Source organism: Carya illinoinensis, chromosome 4 (assembly GCF_018687715.1).
Source record: "Carya illinoinensis cultivar Pawnee chromosome 4, C.illinoinensisPawnee_v1, whole genome shotgun sequence".
NCBI lineage: Eukaryota > Viridiplantae > Streptophyta > Magnoliopsida > Fagales > Juglandaceae > Carya > Carya illinoinensis.
Genome location: NC_056755.1, coordinates 19544399 through 19561827, shown reverse-complemented (window position 1 = coordinate 19561827; position 17429 = coordinate 19544399). Strand labels below are relative to the sequence as shown.

The following is a 17429-nucleotide window of genomic DNA, read 5'->3' as shown; positions in this document are numbered from 1 at the left end:
ACACAAGTTGTAGGACTTTTTACATTTTGTGCCATTTGGGAGGCTTTAACTCGTATATTCTCCTCCACTTCCCATATTTGCATTTATGATGAATATTCAGTTATAACTCTCTATTAGGGTTGGGCGGCAGGTTGTATGTGGCGGTATGTTTCCACATACAACCTGCCCACATATAAGGGGTGGGCAGGGGCACCTGTTAGGAATTGTGTCATCTGCCCACAAGTATTTGGGTGCCGGGAGATGAGGCCTAGGCTGGGTCCAAGCCCGCTTAGGTTTTCACCCCCACTTGCTTGGCCTAATATATATTAGAAAAATGAGATTTTTAGTAAAACAACGTAGTTTTTGAAAAATCTTAAAACAACCTCATTTTGGTGTTTAAATTATTTTAAAACCCTCCCCACTTTGCGTATCCCTCTTTCCTCTCACATCTTCCCTCCCCTCTATTTTAAATTGTTTCACTTTGTCTTTAGGAAAATTTTGCATATAAAATTTATCCAATTCTTTTTCATTTATTTTCGATTCTTTAAGGACAAAACGTATAAATCATCACGCATAATAACTTTTTTAAGTTTGTTGATACGATAATGTTTAAAGATACTCCCAAAAATTTAAACAATTTGCAGCTATTTTTATAAGAAATTTCTATCATTAAACATTAAACATTTTGATAACATTAAAAATACTGTCGCCGTTATTTACATATTTCAATTTTACTTATAAATTCTTTTGAAAGCATCCATTACTTCATATTAAGTAATTATTTTGCAATTTTAAGGTTTTCCTAAATGGACAACAAACATGCTTTTAATTTATAAAATCAATTTCCGAATAGATCAAACAATAAAATATGGAACTTACTTTTAAATAATTGAACAAATAACAACACATTTCATTCATTTCTATTAAGAAATGTTTACGCCGCAAGAGTATAAGGTTAATTAACTGAGTATTCAACTTTCTTATTAGTAGACTGCCTTCTAGGAAATGCACTTTATCAAAGATGAAGATATCTATTTGATAAAAGATAGTGCATTCATTAATCATTACAACTCCAACATTAAAAGTACATTACAAGCTAATTACAACATTAATAGCTTTTCAATACATAACTATACTAACATGGTCTAATCCAAGCTGCATATCTCCACAGACCCACAGTCTGGAGACAGTCGCCTAGCTCTATCTAAGACAAAGTGAAATAAACCTGATATTCCGTTTAAGGCGAAATAGAGGACATACTCTATGGACATAAGTCCAAAAAACAATGTATTTTTTTTTTAATTTTTCTAAAACAAAAGATATTACATAAATTAAAAATACATAAAAAAATAATAAATTACAACTTCAAAAGTTGTAGATCCGCGTCTTCAATATTGGAGGAAAATAAAAACAAACAAAACTATTTGATTGTGCGTGAAAGCCACACACTATCTTGGGGGTATGGAGGTCAATCAGATCTGAAGTGACCGGTGGCTCTAGACTCAGAACAGCCCCGCGTGGAGGCAGAAGAACACCTCCAGCAGAAGCGTGTGGGTTTCACACGCTCTCTTTGGACCGCACGTGAGTTCTTTTAGCAAAATTTTTCTCTCGTATGAAAGATCACGCATTGGAAACTTTGAGAATGGGCGCATTGTGGTCGTCGGATGTTAGAGAACAACAAATCAGCCTTCCACGGTTCCACCGTACTTTACCTTGAAAAATGACAAAAAATAAATAAATAAAAAGAAAAGAAGATAATGAGAGAGAAAAGAGAGGGAGGAAGGAGGGAAGAGCTTTGCGTGCAGGTCTGGTTTCGGAGGTGTTTCTAGAGAGAAGTGAGAGTCTCTCTCTAACTCTCCTAGGGCCGGCTCCAAGGATGAATATATGTGTTGGTCCTATACAACATGGCCTACATCTTCAATGATGATTAAAAAATTACACACTTTTCAAATTGATATTCTTAATAAACTTGAATTAAATTTGTCGTAAACAAATATGCCAAAACTAACATGATGAATCTGCATTATTCTATATTGAATTATAAACTAACATTTTCCTTTTTTTTCTTATTTCTACAAACATATAACTTTTATAATCCAACTTAACTACTGTTATCTAAAAAAATTTGATAGATTTTATATTTTCTTCCCTATTCATTAAATTTTTTATTATGATCAAATTTTTATGAAAAGTATTATTTTTCCCTAAAATAACCAATTAACCCAACCGGACAAACTTGCTTTGCACATTACTCCTTTACTAGTATATGTATAATATTAGGACAGAACAACATGCAAAGCACGTTTGCCTAGTTGGGTGAAATGGAATTTTTAGAAAAATAATGCTTTTTATAAAAAAAATTAACCAATCAATAATTTAATGCAAAGGAAAAAATGTGAATTCTAACAAATATTTTTAGATAATAATAATTAAATAGAGTATAATAATTACATATTTGCATAGACTATAAAATAAAAAAGTTAGTTCAAAATACACTATAATTTAATACAAGTTTATCATATTGATAGTTCTAATAAACTTGTTTAGGACAAGTTTTGCAACATTCGGTAAATGTTCATGCATAATAAAAATTTAATAGCTTCACATGATTAATAAAAAGGTAAAAGAATCTATATTTAGAAAAATTAATCGAATATTTCTTATAATTTGCTTTAAATAGATTTTTTGTTTTTGTGATAAAATCCTTCAACTGAATAATGTAGTAAATATTTCAAATTCAAAAATAGCCTTCATTTTATTCCAAACTATCTGCAGAAAAACAAACCATCAAATCAATTAAAAAACAGAATAAAAAAATGACATGAAAACTAAAAATATGACCAAATCCAAATCGCAAGCCTTATCTCTTACAAAACAGAACAGAGAACACCCCACCAAACAGGATCAATTAAAGAAAAAATAAAAAGGCAATATCACAATGATATGAAAATAAAAAAAAAATGAAACCCGCACATTTTTGTTCAGAAAACAAACATGCCAAAAAAGAAATAAAAAACATGAAACAAAGATTCAGAATAAAAAAAGGATGAGAATGAAAGAACAAGCCTGATTTCAGAAGGAGAGCTTCAGCCCCAAAGTCCATGCAAAAAACAAACCCCAAATCTGATCAATTCAAGAAAAAATAAAAAGACAACAATACAATGACAAACAAACCAAAAAAAAATGAAACCCATACATTTTTTCAGAAAACAAACATGAAAAAGAAATAGAAAATAAACATGCACAAAAAAAAACCTGATTTCGGAAGGAAGAGAGCTTCGGTGAGAGTGACATCCAAAAATTGTGGATAAGAACCGTGAAGAATCGAATAGAAAACACTGCTAAGGCAAAAATAAAAGGGCTTAGAACGAAAAGACGAAAGCGAGGAGCCTAGAGGAGAGAGAATGAAGGGGAAGAGTTTAGGGAGAGAACGGCGTTGGGGTATGAGAAGACAAAGAAGAGAACCACAAGCAAACAAAAAAAGGACACAGCTACGTACACAGAGTACCGAAATCCTCTACCGATAAGTTGAAATCTTTTTTCTTTTTCTTTTTTTTTACTATTTTTTAAAACTATTTAGATATTTAAAAAAAAAATATAGATTCATTTAAAAACAATAACTTAAGAAAAAAAATTAAAAACAACTTTCGGTAGAGGTAGAAATCCTATGTGAAAAAAATACTTGCACTGACACGCAAAAGACAGAAGAAACAAGAAAATAAAAAATAGGAAAGTAAAATACAAACAGGATATGAACAGTAAAATAAATAAAATACAAAATACGAAAGACACGCGTCAACCGTGTAGTGAATAGGTAAAAGAAAACTATAATAAAAAATGTTATTGTCATATGAGTCGATTGGTTCTGGATAAATGTTTTTTTATTTAATAATTAATTAAATATTTTTTAATAATATTGTTAATTTTTTTAATATTTAAAATATAAAAAAATAAATAAAAAAATTGAAGGAAATAGAAAATTAAAACACAAACGTCGCATGCACAGAGAAATAAAATTTTAAATAAAAGACCAAAAGAGAGACGCATGAACCCAAGCGCTCGACGCCGACGTAGACACAAAACCACTTGCAAAACCATCCCCTTTCCCATAACATAAATTGACGCACTGACACAAACCAACCGACCCACTGACACAAACAGAGAAAGAAAAGAATATAAAAAGGGAGGCACTATCGCCAGCGGAACTATTGTTAAGTGTAAAAACAAATTTTTTTTAATATTATTAAATATTTTTTTAAAAAAATTATAATATTATTTAAAAACACTTTTTTAATTATTAAGTAAAAAAATTAAAAAATATATTTTTAACTCCCAGCTAACGCTGGGAATGCTTAGCATTTTCGATGTATTAAAAAAAAAAGGGCAGGAAAAACTCAAAAGGCATGTATATCCTAAACAATACACATGAAAAGATAATATTATATACAGTCATAAAATTATAAATGTCGCATAATCACTTTAAAAAAAAGTAGGGTCTACGATTAAAAAGTTAATTTTTTTTTCATGTGGGTCTCATATTAATTCATTTTTTTCAGAGCGACTGCACGTTGCTTGCACAACCACGACTGTAAATATCATTTCTCCACATGGAAACACACTGCAGTCTGCCAGTCACTTAAATAACGGAAGGGTAAAACCGACAGGACGAAATAAACGGAGGTTTTTGTTCATCAATGTTCACGCGCAATACCATTTTTATAGGAAAAATTTAATTGTAAGTATAATTGTACATTAATATACATATTAATTTAATATGATTAGTAAAAAAGTAAATTTTATTGAAAATAATATTAATTTAAATTTTAAATATGAATAAATTAGTATTAGTATACATATTGATAAACAATTTTAGTTGTATGAAACAAAACTCCTTATTATATAGAAAAATATATATATATATATATATTGACAAACGTACATGTATACACTTACATGTATAATACATGTATTTATTTTTGTTAATTATTAATTTATTTATAAATATGCATATATATATATAGTTGTTTCGAAATGATATAATGGAATGCACTGATATTAAAATATTTTATTTCAATACTTACACCGGAATGATCCCCAAACATAATTTAAAACATTGATACAAACCTAATTTTGATAGGGACTAAGATGTAGATATGTATTTATTCAAAAAAACAAAAGGATGTAGCTATGAATTCAAAAATTTGTCTAAATTATATTTTTTTTTATAAGAAATTAGGTTAAAATATATGTAAAATTTATATTATAATTATGAAACTAAACTATGATACCGATATGTGTAGCTGGAACAAATGTAAATAAACTTCATACCTCATTCTCTATATGTGAAAAGTCACAAAAGGAGAACCTGCACAAGATCACACATATCTGCGAGAAAGAATTTAAAGGAAGGAACCAAAAAGAGGAAATTTCATGACAACCGTTTACTCTGGCCTAGTGTAACTATCAAACTATGTCATCCAAGTTTGTTCATTAGGTATGTTTTTGAATGTAAATTATACTTCTTTTTAATTTTTTAAAATATTTTTTAAGCATTTTTAATTTTTTTTTTTTTAAAAAATCAATATACTAATAGTTATTTTTTAGTCATTAAACAAGATAGTATCATTTTCTTTATCTTATAGTTCTCCTCTTCAAGTTGCATACGGAGAGAAAATTTGACCATCTTTTCTTAATTTTTCAAAGTGTACACATTAGAGCAGACACACATAACATATTTCAGTTAACATCGATAACATGGCAGACCATTAATACTGTATACCTTGAAAATGGTAGGAATACACCATCTCTAACACTGCCTAATTAACCTTTAAACGCCTTTAGTTTAAGCTTATAATTTTGAGTTTTAAATATTTTATTATATTATTTTATTGTTTTTTTTATTTTATTTGGTGATAGCTAGATTTATTTAGATCATGACACTTAGATTACAAGGAATTTGGTTTTTTCCAATACTACAAATTTACCGCTATAACCCCAGATTTCACTATAAATAATTTATTCCAACAAATTCATCTTTGCTTAATAGCTGTGGGTTGGTTGCCAAAAAACAGTTGCGACATCTTTTTATCAGCGATTTGCAATAATTGTAGGAAATAAACTTAGTTCTGGTGAGTTTATCGCTGCAAATAGTGATAGTTGGGAAGAATTATTTTCAACGAATCTTTTTTGCCGCACATGTATACAATTTCGCCGCAAAAACTCATTTTGCCTATTTGCTACAATTTTTAAAATGGTTGGGAACTACTCATTTTCAACGACTAAATAAATAAATAAACACTAGTGAAACTTTATGGATGTCGAAGCCTAAAACACATCCTTATCATACAATGCACAAAAGTCTAATATTTCAACAAACAATTAAGTCAAATGCAAGGCAATTCTTTCATTAGGCAAGTTAGGCAATTGCCTAAAGCTCCTAGTCAAATAAGGCCCCCAAAAAATAATTTAAATATAATTTTTAAAAAAAAAACAAAAATAACTAATTAAAAAAATTAATTAACTCAATGGGAGAATATAAAAAATATTAAATAGATATTATGTCATTATTAATTTTAAAAGTATCCCACATAATAATTATTTCAGGTCCTCTCATTCTAAAAATACACTTCTTTTTTTGTCATTAGTAATTTAATATATAATGTAAAAATTATAAATAGCAAAATCTAATTTTTGAATTTTTATAAGAAATTTTGTATAATCCTTGGAAGAGGCAAATTCCCGCTTTTGCCCAAATGTATAGGTTGTTTATAGAACTTTATTGAAATTGATGATTATAATTACTTTTAAGACTTGTTTGGATACTATTCGGTTTGGTTGATTAAAATTCTCATCTCAAATTTAAAATTCTTGTCTTATCATTACAACTTTTCCAAATCCTTGTACAAAATATAATAAATAATTCAAATTTTTCTTAATTTTTTCAAATCTTAAAACAATAATAATATTTTAATATTTTATCTTAAAACTCAAAATTTTCATCTTACTACCAAACTATACCTTTAGAATATCTTAAAATATCTGTGAATAGTAGTTAAATAATTTGAGTTAAGATATTTTATTGGATTTTGTAAAATAAGGGAAAAAAAGTTGAATTTGAGAATATTTGAAAATACTTAAGAATAGTTGTGTTCCCTAACAGGTCCTAAGAGTTTAAAGCACGCATTGTAAAACTAAATTTGATAAAATCCTCTTTAAATTAAAAATTTTCTAATAAAGTTAGTTATTAATTGAAAATGTGGTATAAAATCTTAATCAGTAATTTTACTTTGCAAAACTATATATAGGTGTTATTTTAAATAAAAATGTAATGTAAAAATAAAAATAAATTTATTTAATTTTGATTTTTAAAATTTAAAAAAAAAAAAAGAAAAGAAAAGAAACCTCTCATTCAAAATTTTAGCCTTAGGGCCAAAATGTATTGAGTCGGCCTGGTCAAATGTAAACAACTAGTTACAAATGAAACCATATACATAGTGGATTTATAGCCATTACAATAATAATTTTGAAGCATTCACCAATGGAGACTTGAGTACATATACATGCATGGAAAGAGGTCGAGAATATGATCTCAAACTGTTTACTTTTAAATACATGATACCTACCTATGATCATTTTATAAGCCCTGTATAGAGCACATGTACAAATTAAGAAACTACCTAACTAATTGTGAAAATGAAGAGTACTAGTATTTAGTTTAATGCAGCCACATACCAAACAATTGACAGAAGATCTTGAAGCCCATGAACAATCTATTAAAATCAGTCATAATATTCGACTTTTAATTAACCAGGAACTTGAATGAGTTCTTCATGCTTTCACCTGACAAGCTTTCCAAATCACTAGCAACTAAATACAAACGAAAAAGAAAAATATTGATCTGCATCTAAGTGTGATTGTATAATGATGGTGACTATAAAAAATTGAAGCCATAAATTCATGCTGTAAGTTGATTTAAAAAAAAAAAAAAATAGAAATGAAATGAAGTCAAGTCCACTATACTAAATTGGCTTAATATTTCATCTGATAAGGGTTCTAAATCCATATAAAAGGCACAGAAAGAGGGAGAAATGCACCAAATCCTCTACTACAACCTTGCCCTTGGTATAAAAGTGCAAATCTCTCAGTAGTTCTTGGATATCTTGAATATCTTGGATATCCACAAGATCTTGAATTTCATGGATATCCATAAGATAACCATTAAAACGTGATATGACTACATTTGCAATACTTACAGCAATGCTAACTTACATAAACATTGGAACATTATACATAATTGGGCAAAAACCAATTATTCAACTATGATACATTAAATAATTACTTACTCAAAATGTTAGAGAATAAAAACATGAAACTTGAGTACCCTTATAAACCTAAACCAGCTAGTGTAGATTTACATCACTAAGAAAAATGAAGCAAACATGAAAAAACAACAATTAAATACTGGGATGAATCTAAATTCTAATTAGAAAGCCAAATGAAATGAGGCTACCAACTAGTCATACTGTAATGTATTGTTGGTGAGTGAAAAAGGAAAAAGAACTACATGGTGAATGATATGAATCATCCAAGAAATATATAAACTTATCTAAAATAACCATCTGTGCAGTTGTGATTGCATGAAATATACACATAGATACAACGAATTGAGCCATTCTTGAAATACTCATAAACTGTAGTCATCTAAAATGTAGTCATTTTTTAACAATCCTATATTTCACATGAACTTAATTAACAAGCCAGCTTCATAAATAGCAAGGGAAAATGAATACGACTTATTATACAATGCCTAGGGAACCAGTTATACTTTACAAAATTTAGATATCAGTAAGTAATATTATTAATTAATGGATTACCTTAAACCAATCCATGCAATTAGCTTTATTATCAATATTAGAAGGCAATATAACACAATAATGGTATGTAACAATCAAACACAAGTTTATTAGCACAATTTTAGTCTAACATAGGCTACCGACTTCTGCTCTATTATAACTTTTTTAATGGTATGTTCCAATGAATGAAGTCTTATTGAGGGTACAAATAAGAAAGATAAAAGCCTAGCATATATAAAGCTAACAAGTATCTACTCAATTATCAAACATTGTTTGCAAATGAACAAGCAAAATACCTATCCTACGCAATCAAAAACTGACATCTCACAGCAAAACACTACAACAATTAACTTTATTTCCGGCGACTCAAGTCAGCCGCAAATACCAATATTTTCGCCGCAAATACATTTTAGCGGCTAAAAGTTGTTGCCCGCATTTCGCCACAATTTTTGAGCCGATAAAGATTTTTTCCGGCTATGCTAGCAATCACCAGAAATATTTTACTATTTGCGACGATATTTAGTCGCCGGAAATAGTTTTAAAAATACGCCACAAATACCTATGGCAACCTCAATTCCACCGGGATTTTTTATTTTATTTTATTTTAAAAAAAAAATCAAATGAGCTTCTTTTCCTTCTTCATAGCAAATAAAATGTGCTTAAAAGTTAATTGAAATTTTATGAATTTCAATCTCAACAAGTAAAATATTTCTTGGCCAACAGTAAATTTTTTAGCAAATCAAATGCTAAACTGCTTATCTAAAATTTATATGCACTTCATTTTTTAAGTTTACAAAATTTATAGACGATAAGTACTACTGTTAAAGTTTGATAATATCATTAAAAAAAGCATAAGGCCCAAAAGAATCCACCAAACTATTTCTTTCAATTGTATCTAAGGTACAAAATGCCTCATATTTCTTTCAATTGCAAAACTAAGACTATTTGATAAATCCGAGCCACTATTGTCACCATTTCCCCATTTGCTAAACCATAGGCAAATCCTTCTCATCCCGAAGCGTAAAACGAACCAGATGTACGAGAAAATTCAGGCAAATCCAGCAGCTCCACGACCATAAGCATTCCACAACCATGACCACAAACTACAGATAAGAAATATTAATCAAATAAGAGTCAGCAGAGATCCCTTTAAAACATTGATAGACCATGCAACAATCAAATCGTGCTTAAGAGATTATAAAAAAAAATCTAAATAAAACTAGAGTAGCATCAACCTAGAAGAAACAAGTATACAGCAAAACACCATAGCAACAAATTATTGTTGAAATCTCAAATAGCAGCACCCAACTTACTCACGCATAAAGAAGCCATTCACTTCATTCGTAGCATTGTAGGGATCAAAATAATGACATGATACTCCTCTAGCTCCTCTTTTGCCAAAAGAATCAGCAATTCTACTGACTTTTCAAAATACATGGTAAAACCAAATAGAAAAGAATGCCACAAAACTTATTATGTCCTCCCAAACATCCAGAATAGACAAATATAAGCCCCTTTTGAAGGTTAGCCAATTCACAATTAGTAAGGAATCAGTTAAAAATAAAACAATCATGATCTATTTAAGCAGTTATGTCCTCCAAAAATAAATGTTACCTAAATTATTAAGCATGCAAGTTACCTTACACGTCTGATCTTAGAGCGGCTGCAAATAGTATTGTGTACACAACCCAACAATACATACAATAAAAAATTAATTAATTTGGTTGAAACAATAGCTGTATCTACAATCAAAGGAAACTTGTACAAACAAACAATATTTTGTATAATTTTGTCAAATTTGGTTCATCACACATGACTTTTTTTAAGTTAGTTTTTTATTTTGTAATGACATGGAACCCAAATACTGTAGACACATCTTTTTTACACAAGAATTTGATAAATAATTGGCTTTTCAACAATGATAAATTATCATCTTTTTACTGATGAAACGTGAACTATATAAATTGTTTGCATCCAATGATTCAAACCTTTGACTTGGGGAGGATAACGATATTAGATGCATTATATTCGCATAAGTCCAAAAGAAAAATGTATTCACCCAGGACAAAGAAAAATAACTTCAAAATGCAAACATCTTTATAATTAGTCCATTTTAAGCAACTTGCAATCTCTTCAATAAACTACATGATCTCTGTCTAGTTAAAGATAGATGATCATAACCTACATGACAGAATTATCTCGTTTAACATTTTAAATAAACTGTGTACGTGTGTGGACACTCATGCATATATATATAGAGACCACAACGTCTAAACTAGCTGATGAGCCCGTTCATATTTATATATATATATAGCTAGCAGTTTGATCAACTACAGTAAACTAATTTGAAACTAATTAACTTAATTTGTCTGATTAGCACTAGTAGTAGTACTTAACACTGCCTAGCTCCCAAAGTCAACTGCTATATAACAAATTAGTCCTTTAACACCTAGCTATTATATATACCACATGATCGATCATGCATATATATACCCGCAGTACTAGTACTAGTTCTAAATTTGCATATATATATATATATATAATATTTGAGAGCTCCGAACGTACATACACTAAATATTAGTCCATCTTATGCATGCTTTATTTATATATACAAGAACAATGAAATTAATTCAAAATATCATGAGATCATGAGTTGTACTGTCGCTAGCTAGAAGCTGAAGAATCCCTACTTTTGATGATAGACTTCCTGCCAAGCTCTGGTGATAGACTTCCTGACAAATGGTTCATTTTCTGTGTGAAATGTAAAGGAAAAACAGAGTTTTTGAATGAACATTAGATGGCTATCTCATCAACTCTGAAGCATTTATGGAAATAATATTAGAATAAGATTAAAAGTTTAAGTTTTAGTAAAGTTAAATGACTTTCTTTAACTTTCTTTGTTTTCCAAGTCTACTTTCTTTGTAACTACTTTCAATTTTAGTAATTTTATAAATTTTGCATATGTTTACAGCAAGATAAAGTAGATGGAGAATAAATGAGTGTACAGTTGGAGAAGGAAAGGTTTGAGGTTCAAACCTGGGCTCAATGCAAGACAGGGGGGAGCAGATAGGAGTTGCTTCTCAAACCTCCCAAGGAAATGGTACACGCTTTGACTCCTCTGCTTTCATTACGAACCCAGCTTCAATAAAGAACTTGATGCTGTCAAGTGAAAGAAAAATGTGATCTTGAGCATAATACAAACTTACTGCTAAGATGTTGTCAATCTCATTATGTACCCTCCAATTTAAACAATCCACCAACTGCAACATTATACAGAAATAGCATTTCATATTAAAAGGATCTAGTAACGAAATGTTTGACAGTATGTGAAATACACACATCCCCTGTACCTAGCTTTCTCTTCTTGAGTCATCGACAGCAAATAAGTAGATAAATACTATTTACATAAATAAATGTAAGTAAAGAAAAATAAAGGAAAACCCAAACTTCCAACAGTAAAGAAGCACATTAAATAAATAAATAAAAGTCTTTCATAAAGCAAAAGAGGACAAAAAGGCTGAGCAGGGAACCGGGATCATCATCAACCCCATAGACCATAGTGCTCCTCTCTCAGGAACCGTCTGATTCCGTTTCATGTAAGCTTAAAGTATCTGCAATCTAGTGCTTTCGGAGATTCTCGTTTGGCATTGAGTTTGTTCCTTATTTAATTTGAGTTTTGTAGCTCTGCTTGGTTGCTGATAAAATTTCAAAAAATTAAAGGGAAACGAAACCTTGACAAGCCATCTAGGATGATGAATTAGACTAAATTACTGCTGTTTGAGCATGCATCTTTTAATGATCTTATTTTACTTTTCTCTAGGCCAACAATTTCCTTGAATATTTTTCTTCTTGTTTCTCGGAAGCAAACGGTGCATTCGCTATATCTGTTCTAGAAACTAAGATCTTCAAGTTGGGGGCTCCTTTTTTCTTACAATTACTTGGAAATGATATTGTTCAATGTTCAGGAATCGAGTTCGGGTTTCATGCCGTAGGTGAAGTTAGAGAAACTGACCGGTGTCGACGAGAAGACGACGGTGAGAAGACGGCGTCGGTGGCAACAATCGGCAATCCCCGTGAGAATGTTAAATCCAGAGAGAGAGAGAGAGAGAGGGGGGGGGGGAGAGGGAGGGAAGGAAAGTTAGGGGCGGGGTGAATAAATAAAAAACTAATTACAGCGACTAGTTTAAGCGTTAATAAGTCTAGTTTAGCGGCGAGTTATATTGAGGCAAACATTTGTCATTGTAATAACTTATTACAATGACCCACAGTCACGAAACTGCTTCATATTTGGCAATCCTATTTCCGGCGACTAAAACTCGCGGGAAAAGTATTTAATTCACCAGTTTTCCACAAAATTCCGAAAGTATGAGTTATTTCCGGCTAGATTAATGTCGCCGGAAATAAAAAAGCCCAATCTGCTCTTTTTTTTTGTAGTGAAAGTTTAGAAAAAATTAAGCAAATTCATAATGAACAAAAGAAGAGTAAAGAAAGTAGAAAAGAGGAAGAAAAAGAAGAGAAGAAGTGTTATCTTGTAAAGTGAATCTGTGATGGGAGGCTTAAATGAAATGTTGCCTTGTTCTCTTCTTTTAGTCCATGTTCTCTTCTTTTAATCTCTTCACATAATCATAACCAGGCAAGTTAATTATCAAGAGAAAACATGAACAAAGAAGAATTATTCCCAACCCATAATTCCCAAGTCTGCACTCAAACCATATTTCAAAATTTGTAGATAACTTTTTTCTATTTGGTTGTTTAGAACCCAAGCAAGACAGTACCTGAAACAAACCAAAAAGATAAATCTTAGATTCAGACTACTCATATATCCTACTAAATCTGTAGACATCTTACTTCTTTGAAAACTTGCCTTGCATGGCATATTTTGGTGACATATAGTAACTATAGCTAGTAACAAAGATTTTAGCCTTTAAGGATAAAGTACTTACACAAAACAAGTGAATGTTTGCTTACTTATCAGTTTAATGGGAAAAAATCATCTTAAAAAGGACCTTTTAAGCTTACTTCTCTATTAAACACACTTTCTAACTTGTCTCCATAACTCAATGCCAATCTTTGTTAGAACTATTGTTTATCAAGTTTAAAAAGGGAGTTTGGGCTTCATCAACAACTGAAGAACCATATGGACTGAAAGGATATATAAAGAATAAAAAACAAAACAGAAAGAATGAGAAATGTTTTATAGCAAATTTGGAATACAAAAAGGTTGTTGGTACTGACGACTTGATACAGTCTAAGTAATATAAAAGTATAGGATTCGCCCCACTTGATACATTTTATAGCAACATGCTACAAGAGAAAGTATGAGCAATCATAAATTCTGGTTTGGATTTAGAGATAAGATGAGAGGATTTTAAATGAAAGATGAAAGTTGAATAAAATATTGTTAGAATATTAATTTTTAATATTATTATTGTTTTGAGAATTGAAAAAGTTGAATTGTTTATTATATTTTGTGTGAAAATTTAAAAAATTTGTAACGATAAGATAAGATGTTTTCCAAATCCAATTGGGGATCTGATATAAGTAGGTCACAAAGTCCAGCCACATCACGAAAATATGCAGATTACAGAGGATTTAAAGAAGTAAAATAACCCATTCACATGTGTAGATGTACCTAAGAATAAGACCATTAATGTAGACAAATACCATCTTAAAGTAAACATAAATGATCTAGTTTTCTCAAGAACCATAATTTACACTATGGAATGAGAAAACCAAGAAGAGAAACTTACCCAATATATTTCGGACCATTTCACCAACAACCAAATACTCTTGTAGCATTGTTATGGCACGCAACAATAAGAGAATAATATTATATGCAGTAATAATACTAGGAATGAGAGTTGCATTGAAAGAAGAGTAATAATATTGCCTAATATTTCAAAATGCAGTAACAAAAGCACTCTCTCAAGGAATAGATCTAACCAGCTTCAACTAAACAAGTGAAAAAGGAATAATTAACAACCAAAATAGATATAAAGACATGATTCGAATAGAGTCATGACAACCAAAATATGATATTTTCAAGTCTATACTAGTTTCCACCATCTTTAGCAAAATAGTTCATAAAAACAAAACATCTATACAGAGCAATTTATTCAGCAATATTCCCAAACTAATTTATGTTTCAGCAACCATGATGAGCATGCTAAGCTAATACAAAACTGTCTAGTTGTTCCAGTCCAATTCATACACCAAAGTCTGTCTAATTCATACACACTATTTCCAAACTCAGTGCAAATATAATACTTAAGATGCTTAGAGAGAGATATAGAGTCAGACTCTTAGAAGAATTAAGTTGCTCACCATTTTTTTATATAGGTAATAGTAAAAAAAATGCAAGAGCTTTAATAATGGAAAAACCCAAGCCACTCAAACACTGCAACAACACCTCGTAAGTCCTGCAATAGCACCTCACATCACCTCAAATTTTGCCCCAACAATACAAACATTGAAACAGCACCAAACACAACCCATTCAAAGCCTAAAATTAAGATATTACCCAAAATCTGATTTCACTCGCACAAACACATGGGGATCATAAATGAGGTATGAAGGTATGAGAAACATGATAATTTCAGCATGAATATGAAAGCTACTCTCATATTCAAAATTAAAAGAAACTTCACAATCACTGAACAATGGAAGAAATTGAAAACCAATTTCAATAAGGCACTAAACTAATTGACCCAGAGCAAGGAAATCTAAATTTTTTGCAAATTGGAATATTCTTGAACAAGGCCAAACACTGAAACAAAAAATGGGTCTATCCAAATAGTGAAAAATCAAAAAGAAAGTGTGGGGCTTACCTGGAGGCAAGGTAGAGGCATCTCAGTTGGTTGTGTGTAGTGGCGGCAGCGGCAGCACGTCTGTTATTTTGTCCAAATCACCGAACCTAGACACACAAAGAGAGAGAGAGAGAGAGAGAGAGAGAGAGAGAGAGAGAGAGAGAGTTGGCGATACCGGAAATAGTATTGTTTCATTGCCATTGACGATGGCTATTGGGTGCAGAGCGAAGAGGTTTGGAGGGGAGGGTGGGGCGGCGCTAGTTGTAGGGAAAATAAGTTTTGTTTTAGGGCTTGGGTGTTAAGCGCACTGATTTTGAATTTTGTAAAAGACTATTTCTAACCCTTTTATATCACTACAAATAAGCATTAATTGGCCGCAAATAAGCATTGTACTTTTGCCAATCTCTTTTGCAGTGATACGAGTGAATTTTGCGAGGACAAGTTTACCATAAAAAGTAGATTTTGTAGTAATTTTCCTATTCGATGGAAAGAAAATGCCGCTACAGTAAAAATAGTTGTTGCAACAACAAAAATGGTCACAATAGGTATAAAAGTTATCGTAAAAAAGTGAACAGTGAATTCTAGATCAGTATTTCCCAACTTGACATTGGAATTCAATGGTGAAATGAAAAACGTTGCAATTAAGGATTATTTGCGGCGATTTTAAAATCCCTAGAAATGACCCCAAAGGCTAGGATGAAGAATTATCCTAGTAGAACTCCTCTGTCCACTCTAAAATGTTTAAGAGCAGAGTAGTAACTTCTACGTTGACGAAGAACAATCAACGAGTTTCAAATGAGTTCCTTTTAAAGAATACGAGAGCGAAGTCAAATTTCATGGCACCTAAGGCTGTGGGTGTATATGTTATGATATTATGATATTATATTATATTACCAATGCATTGAGAACGAGTTTGCAAACAACTAGTTTCAACGTTAGTTGTACTACGGTTACTAGTAGGTACTCACAGTGCATATGGGGAACTGTGACAATACTACACGTTATGATGTTACAATTAAGTATGACTTGCTAATAATGTTCTTTGTGAAATATTATGATATTTATGCCAGTGAAGTGAAAAAATGTTCTCTGTAAGAAAATGTATGTCTTAGTTTTTCTAAAATGTTGAGGAATCTGGATGGGAGACATACACTGATTCTTTTCTGCATTTCATATTTATCATTCATCGTGTATAATTTATTTTTGTGTACGTTTATTGTTTAACTTACTAAAATTTTAAGTGAATCTCACACCTTGTGGACCTACTTGGAATGATAGAGATTGTGTTAGGACTCGAGGAGGACAGACTTGATAGAACGGTGGATCCAACTGATTGAGGAGGAACTAGTCCTCGACCAAAGACTATACCTAATCCTGATGTTTATAGTACTAACCCTTCATGCCCTAGAACACATGAAGTGGTTAATCTAGTTTTGGAGACTTTTTATGATGACTAGATGTATTAAGATTATATTACTATTTAGTCTGAACATATTATGGTTATTAATGAATTTGGAATGTTTTTTAGTTATTATGGCATAAGTTTTGTTTTGTCACCCTCAATCCGCTTCGAATATTACATCTTACTAATTGCACTTATATAATACATTGCATGTTAACGGTCATGTATAGGGGTATGTAACATTGTATTGCATGTCTCAACACTCTAAGTCTCCGTTCCATCCCAAGCATAGATTGGGGGAGTTCATTATAATAAGAAGTATAAACACATTTTTATATCAAACAAGTTTGGACTTGACTAGTGCACAATTTCTTCCTTTACTCAAATCAC

The 17429-nt window shown here is 30.9% G+C and overlaps 2 long non-coding RNA genes across 3 annotated transcripts; both read right to left on the bottom strand.

Annotated features, from left to right (window-relative positions):
* Nucleotides 1–1013: 1013 nt before the first annotated feature.
* LOC122306795 lies at nucleotides 1014–3530 on the bottom strand. 2 transcript variants are annotated; one of them, XR_006241524.1, is made up of 2 exons: nucleotides 3235–3530; nucleotides 1014–3102 (listed from the first exon to the last, which is right to left on the bottom strand). It is a non-coding gene; the product is annotated as an uncharacterized LOC122306795 (long non-coding RNA). The 2 variants fall into 2 exon arrangements; XR_006241523.1 differs by having other exon boundaries at nucleotides 1077–3063.
* Nucleotides 3531–9727: 6197 nt separating this feature from the next.
* LOC122307166 lies at nucleotides 9728–10295 on the bottom strand. The gene is made up of 2 exons (XR_006241637.1): nucleotides 10145–10295; nucleotides 9728–9934 (listed from the first exon to the last, which is right to left on the bottom strand). It is a non-coding gene; the product is annotated as an uncharacterized LOC122307166 (long non-coding RNA).
* Between the last annotated feature and the right edge of the window lie 7134 nt (nucleotides 10296–17429).